Source organism: Megascapheus bottae, chromosome X (assembly GCF_031878675.1).
Source record: "Megascapheus bottae isolate mThoBot1 chromosome X, mThoBot2.hap1, whole genome shotgun sequence".
In the NCBI taxonomy this organism is placed as follows: Eukaryota; Metazoa; Chordata; class Mammalia; order Rodentia; family Geomyidae; genus Megascapheus; species Megascapheus bottae.
This window is the reverse complement of record NC_143547.1, coordinates 42,929,440-42,936,911: the sequence shown is the minus strand read 5'-3', so window position 1 is coordinate 42,936,911 and position 7,472 is coordinate 42,929,440. Positions and strand designations below refer to the sequence as shown.

Genomic DNA, 7,472 nt, shown 5'->3' with positions numbered 1-7,472 from the left:
GGGGAAAACCTTGCTTTATTATTGATTCTCTGATTCTTATAAGGTCCAGCAGAGAAGGAAGGGGGGAGAATTTGAGTTTGGCCTAGCACAATGGAGGACCCATAGGTGGAGGTCTCCTGGGAGTAGGCTACATTTGGTTTATTGTTTGTGGTAAACTTGAAAAAATTGTTCCTCCCAAAAAGTGTTTATTCTTTTTTTTTGCCGGTCCTGGGCTTGAACTCAGGGCCTGGGCACTGTCCCTGAGCTTGTTTGTGGTTAAGGCTAGTGCTTTACTACGTGAGCCATAGCACTACTTCTAGCTTTTTCTGTTTATGTGCTAGTGAGGAATTGAACCCAGTGCTTCATGCATGCTAGGCAAGCACTCTACCACTAAGCCACATTCCCAGCCCCACATCTTTATTCTTGTCTGATGTGGGTCCTGTAGCAATCGCGTGGACATGGATGTAGTGCCTACATTCAAAGGACCTTGGCTTCATTTCTCCTGTTAGGCGTGGAGAAATGACTAGTGTGGGTGCATTAGCCCTGCCATGGATTGTCTATGAGTAGTCTAGAGGGAGTCACCATCCCTTAGTTTCTGTGCTTGTAAATGTGTGGGGAGTGCAATGATTGTGCTGCATACGATTGTGGATACTGTGAGACCTAGCTAATAGGAGTTCACAATTCAGCAGTGAAGTCAAAATTGTGAATTTGTGTTGGAACCTTTCTGTGACAAACAAGAGAGAAATCAAATGCTATCCCCAAATTTCTTTCTTTTTTTTTGCCAGTCCTGGGCTTCAGCTCCGGGCTTGAGCACTGTCCTTGGACTTTCTCAAGGCTAGAGCTCTACCACTTGAGCCTCAGCACCACTTTTGGCTTTTTTCTATGTATGTGGTACCGAGGAATCGAACCCGGGTCTTTATGCATGCTAGGCAAGCACTTTAACTAGTAGGCCAAACTCTCGGCCCTATCCCCAAATTTCTTACTGAATTTTAACCGGTTTTTTGGTAGTACTTGTCTGAAGTCATGGCCAAGTGCATCTGCCAGGATTAATGCTGGTGCCCAAGTTTCCCATGTATTTTTGCATGGTGGAAGAATTTAGTCTTGGAGGGGTAGAGAAGTGGGGTTATTAGGTTGTAGAATTTGGTGCCTAAAGAAGGAGGAGAAGATAAATTGTAGGCAAATGGCTCATACCTGTAATCGTAGCTAGTTGGGATGGTAGCTGAGATCTGAGGATTGCTGCTCAAAGCCAGCCGTGCAAAGAAAGTCCTTGAGATTTTTATGTACAATTAAGCATCAAAAATTCGGAAGTGTCGGCGTGGCTCAAATAGTAGAGAGCTAGTCTTGAGCAAAAAGCTGAGGGACAGCGTCCCCAGGCCCTGAGTTAAAAAAAAAAAGGATAAAAGTAGGAGATGGCATCTCCTGCTCACATATTCAATTAATGACTTGTGGACTCATTACAAATTATCCTGAACAAGTCACTTGACGCCTCTCTGCACATATACTATGTATTTGAAGTCTCCACGCGGTGCCAGAGTTTCAGAACACCGTCAGCGTTTCTGGCTGACTTGCTGCTTCAGGCTCCCCTGGTTGGCTCTAGTTTCCAGCCTCCTCCCTCCCCGCGGTGTGACCTGAGGGAAAGGCAGAAGCGCAGTGATTGGAGGATCCGCAGAGAGAGACCCGCCCACTCTGATTTGGGCGGCTTTCTGAGGAGGCCGGTGGGCAGAACTGCACTGTTATTGGTCGAAGATCTTGGTGGGTGGGGCGCTTTGGCCGTCGGGCTCGCCGACGATCCCTCCCCACCTGCGCGGCTAGTGGCTTCGGGTTGACAAGGGCTAAGCAGCTGCCACAGCTGCTCCTCTGGCTGGCACCCTTACCCCCGCCCGACCCCAGGCTCCGCGCGTGCCCGGGAAGGAGCATTTTGGCTATTCTCTCCTACCGCCCACTCGCCGCTGTGTCGGAGTCTGAACCCCAAAACGTGGACGCGCCCTCCAGGTAAGAGTTGAGGCGATCTCAGGGGCACACAGACAGATTGGGAAGCCACGGCTCCCTCTCATCGCTTCGCCAGTCTGACGTGCTGTGGCTCTGCCCTGTCCCTAGCGGGTCCACTGGGGCAGCATACGCTAGGGACGAGGAGGAAGCGAGCCGAGCCACCACTGGCGGTCCTCATAGCTGGTTTCACAGTTGCCGATATTGGGGGAATCCCTAGTCGTACTGGCTGCGATCTCTTCCCACAAACAGGACGCTGGGCTTGGCTGAGACTCGAGTTGGGGCTCCGGCGGGGCGAGGCGAAAGGAGACAGGGCGTGGGGCTCACTGACCAAGTGACTGGATGATGTGGTTTCTCCATCTGTTTTACTTTTGAGAGCATTTTCAGGAAGCCCTCTTCTTTTGACCACATGGCTTTCTCAGGTCTCGAACTCATGTACCGGCCTCTCACCACCCCTCCCAAAAGCTACTGGCTATGCGTTTCTCCTCTCAATATAGACCTTATACTAAATCATCTTTTAGGAGAGCTCTTTGTCCAAAAAGTTCCAAATAAATTTCCATTGGAGAACCCCAAGAAACGCCTGCTGGTGGAAATTTTGGAGGAGTTCGAAAGTAGGTAGTCTAAGCCTCTCTGTCTCTTCACCTAATGTTTGTTACAGTTGAGCAATGAATTACTGCTCAGGAAAATGGGGTTCAACCAGTTCATGTGACTTTACACTACCACACTATTTCTAGAACTCACAGTGTTTTTTAGACACTGAAGTGTAAAGGGCCTGGGTCTTTTGCCCTAAGACTTCCTTAGTGCCTGGGGCTAGACTCCTTAACTGGCAGGTAAAAGAGTTGTCTATGACCTGCTTGAGAACAGTCTTGTGATTGCCGGAGTGTGTTGCTTGAGGGGAGATAGTGAGACTGCGGTTTGGAAGAGGTGGAAGTTTCCAGAGTCAGGCTCCCCCACTCAGGTTAAGCTAACTTGGAGTCTAGGCTCACCCCAAGTCCTGGAGTCCTGGCTTCTTTGGGTCTCAGACCACCTAATGATGCCAGGAGATGAGAATGAATCACCGCCAAGGCTATTTTCAAACCCTGACTCCTGCTACACCACCAGCTTCCCACCCCCTGTCTAAAAGTTGCAGGTTCCACCTCCACTATGTACAGTTCCATCTATATCCTTCTGGAATAAGGGAGAAACAGATCTTGCCTGCAAATGGGAGGATAAACAAGCCAAAGATATGGGAGAAAAATGTGGCTAATGGAGTGACAAGGATATGACTTGTGTGGAAGAGGTGGGAGCAATGCTCTTTCAAACCAGACTTGTATTTGCCTATCTACATGGATATTACGGGCTGCTCATCATTTCTTTTTTTTTTCCTTTTTTTTGCCACTCCTGGGCTTGAGCTCAGGACCTGAGCACTGTCCTTGGAGGTTCTCAAGGCTAGAGGTTCTCAAGTCTAGAGCTCTACCACTTGAGTCGCAGCACCACTTCCAGCTTTTTTTTCTATGTATATGGTACTGAAGAATAGAACCCAGGTCTTCGTGCATGCTAGGCAAGCACTCTAGCACTAGGCCAAACTCCTGGCCCCACCATTTCTTTTTTTTTTCTTTTTACCACTCCTGGGGCTTGAACTTAGGGCCTGGGCACTGTCCCTGACCTTCTTTTACTCAGGGCTAGCACTCTACCACCTGAGCCCACAGCATTACTTCCAGCCTTTGCTGTTTATGTGGTACTTAGGAATTGAACCCAGGAATTCATGCATGCTAGGCAAGCATTCAACCACTAAGCCACATTCCCAGCCCCGATTCCTGTTTCTAATATCTAATCTTGTGTCCCGGTGTTAGGCCTTACATTTAGACTTTCTGCTGCCTTTAGTATGGCTTCCCAGCCCTCCACACTGGACAGTGTTATCTCCTCTTGTTCTCTTACCCTCTTGGCACACCTAAGTCACTGCTGGAAGTGTATTCTGAGTCCCTCTGGATCTGCAGCTCTGTCTTCTGGATTGCTGCCAGTACACGATGTCTAGATACTGTAAGAGTAAGAGAAGGGGCAGAAGGTGTACCAAGGGGTTGTGTATCTGATGTGGCAGGCCTTCCTTGTTAAACCTCAGTACGCTCAGGCATAAGAGAAGAAAGCAGTAAAAAGAGGCATAAACTTTGACTCACTATGTTCTTATTGTTGTAAATATCCATTTTTGAGAACTCTAAGATGGATCAGAGAAGAGCCCTGGGTCCAGTGTAGCGAGAGTAGCAAGGACATAAAAGCAAACCCAGAAGGTAAAAAGGGAAGAGAGATACTGTCCAGCTGGAGTGCTATCTCAACAGGGCATTTCTTTTTTTTATTTTTTTTATTTTTACTATTATTATTTTTTTATTGTAATTAGTAAAAGGGTTACATGATATTTGCCAGATAGAAGGTGCATTAATTCACATACATTGATACCCTTTCACATGTCTTGGTACCCATTATCTTCCCCCCCACACCCCCCCAACAGGGCATTTCTTTTCTTTTTTTTTTTCTGGCAATCTCCCGAGTCTACCCATACAAAATGTAGGTTCAGTGGATGGCAGGCTGTGTACTCGTCTTCTTGGGATAAGGTACGTAAGGATTCTTGGTTGGAAAAAGGAATTCCCTTTAGACAAGAGAGCAAGGATTTTATCCCTTGGACTCCCAGTTTGATTAGGATCAAGCATCATGGCCTTGGTTCTTAGCGAGGCTGCTCTGCAGCTAAAACAATTGTGGAAATGTTAAAGAAGCCATGGCTTTGGGATGGGAAACCAAGATCACATACTAGTCAAGCATTTTACCCCTGAACTACACATACAACCTTGGTGAGTTTCTCCCACACTCCACAACCCCAGCCAGGGTGGTTGAACAGAGAGCTGGATGTGCAGTTGTTGGTATCATATGTTTATTAAGACTCTAGTCATGTGCAGTACTGGTGATTCGCGTCTCTGATCCTAGATGTTTAGGAGGCTGAGCTCTGAGGATATGGTTCTAAGCCAGACCAAGCAGGAAAGTCTGTGAGGCTCTTATCTCCAATTAATCACAGAAAAAGATGGAAGTTTCACTGTGGTTCAAGTGGTAGAGTGTTAGCATTGAGCAAAAGGAGCCCAGGGACAGTATCTAAACCCAGAGTTAAAGCCCCAAGACTGGCAAAAAAAAAAAGGGTCTGGGAGTGTGGCATAGTGGTAGAGTGCTTGCCTAGCATACATGAAGACCTGATTAGATTCCTCAGTACCACATAAAAAGCCAGAAGTGGTGCTGTGGTTCAAGTGGTAGACCAGTAGCCTTGAGCAGAAAGAGACTCAGGGACAGTGACCAGGCCCTGAGTTCAAGCCCCAGGACTGGCACACTCTCTGTCTCTGTCTCTGTCTTTGTCTGTCTCTGTCTCGTTCTCTGTCTCTACATCTCTGCCTCTCTGTCTCTGTCTCTCTCTGTCTCTGTCTCTCTGTCTCTCTCTCAGTCTCTGTCTCTGTCTCTCTGTCTCTCTCTCTCTGTCTCTCTGTCTCTGTTTCTGTCTCTGTCTCTCTCTCTCTCTCTCTCTCTCCCTCTCTCTCTCTCTGTTCGTGTGTGACCTAGGATCTAACTTTGTATATGGGGTGCTCACACATATGGGGCCTATCAGATAGGAATCAAGTGCCACAGTCTGTGCCCTGGTACTGAGGTTGTATGTGAGCTACTCTCGTGCAGCCCTCAATGTTGGGAGCTCAAATGCCCAACCATTGCTGATCCTGTTTACTTTCTTCCACACTCAAGATTTTGAGAACTGAATGTTAAGTCCCTTAGGAGTCCAGGGTGGCATGGAGAAAGGACAGGGGATTTGGGATGGACACATAGAAGTTTAAATGAATCCAGGCTCTAGTGTTTCTTCAGCCTTTCAGACCCTCCTTTTCTATCTGTGTTTTTTTTTTCATTGAACTGAGCAAGGGGATCCACTGCTTAGGGCACTTTGTAAACACCACCAAGTGCTCTATAAATGATTAGTCATTAAGGTCAGACTTTCTGCTAGGTATTATAGGCAACATAGAATTCCCACCTTCAAGGAAATCTATCCAGTCTGGGGCTAGGGCCTTGAGTAATACACGACCTCCTGATATTTTATCACAGTAATGTTTAAAAATATTATGAAAATTCTGCACATATTTCAAAAGAGAGTCAATGTAATAAAGTCTCCAGTACTACATATCTACCTATTTTATTCTCTTTCTTCTTTTTTTTTTTGCCAGTCCTGGGTTTGAGCTCAGGGTCCTTGGACTTTCTCAAGGCTAGAGCTCTACCACTTGAGCCTCAGCACCACTTCCAGCTTTTTTCTATGTATGTGGTACCAAGGAATCGAACCCGGGTCTTCGTGCATGCTAGGCAAGCACTTTAACCACTAGGCCAAACTCCCAGCCCCTCTCTTTCTTCTTATATGTGGATCCAAATCCCAGATACGTTATTGGTTCACCTAAATTTTTTCAATATATATTTTTAAAAGATAACGATCATAAAAAAAATCACCAGGCTGGGAGTATGGCTTAATGGTAGAGTGCTTACTAGAATGCACAAGGACCTGGGTTTGATTCCTCAGTACCACATAAACAAAAAATAGTAAATTAAAAAAGTCACCACCCTGCCATTATCACACCAAAATGAGTCCCTTTAAGATTATTAAATGTCTACCCAAACTGGGGCTAGTAGCTCATCCCTGTAATCCTAGCTACTCAGGAGGCTGATATCTGATTGTGGTTCAAAGCCAGCCCAGGCAGGAAAAAAAGGCCATGAGACTCTTATCTCCATAAACTACTCAGAAAAAGCTGGAAGTGGTGCTGTGGTTTAAGTAGTAGAGCTCTAGCGTTGAATACAAAGAGGCTCAGGAGTAAAGCCCAGACCCTGAGTTCAAGCTCCAGGGACAGCAAAAAAAAATGTTCAACCATTTTTCTATTTTCAATTATTGAGGTTTTATCCTGAGAGTTCCCACCAGGGAGCAATTGATTGTTTTGGACTGAAGAGAAGGTGACTGACAGAGGCAGTGATATTTGAGCTGAACCTTGAAAGAGGGGCCCAGGAAAGGTTCGACCTAGAGGGATTATGGAGTCCTTGCCCTTCATTTTACAGATGCCACACTGCTAGTGGCAGTGAGTAGTGGCAGATGTTTAGCCGTCCCTGGGGATCCTGATCCCCAGACTGACCCGTGGAAGCTTCTGGTGGAAACTCTGCCTTCACCCTTAGATTCTCTGGGGGTGAATTGGAGGTTTGAACTCTCTCACTTGCCTCTTAGGTTCCACGGCCAGTTCCGTGGCCACCCAGGAGCTAGAGGTCAATAGGCCTGGGAGAATTCCTGAGAGGCTGTGTTCTACCCAGGCCCCTCCCTTGCCCCTGGCCCCTGAGGCCAGTTTGGAGCAAAACAGGATGCATTCAGGATGAGCGTCTTTCTCAGCTTGTCATCTAATCACCAAGGCCCAGCTTGGAGCTTCCTCTCTCATTCACGATAAAACCCCTCACTGTCTCTCTTTTCCCTCCCACCCCACTAAGGG

General features: G+C 46.9%; 1 protein-coding gene across 1 annotated transcript in view; it reads left to right on the top strand.

Moving 5' to 3' along the window:
• The first annotated feature begins 1,811 nt into the window (after positions 1–1,811).
• Positions 1,812–7,472, top strand: part of Stard8 (StAR related lipid transfer domain containing 8) — a 41,426-nt gene continuing 35,765 nt past the window's right edge. The window contains exon 1 of the mRNA XM_090326866.1: positions 1,812–1,971. The gene's annotated coding sequence lies outside the window, so the exon portion shown is untranslated. The remainder of the gene's footprint in view (positions 1,972–7,472) is intronic.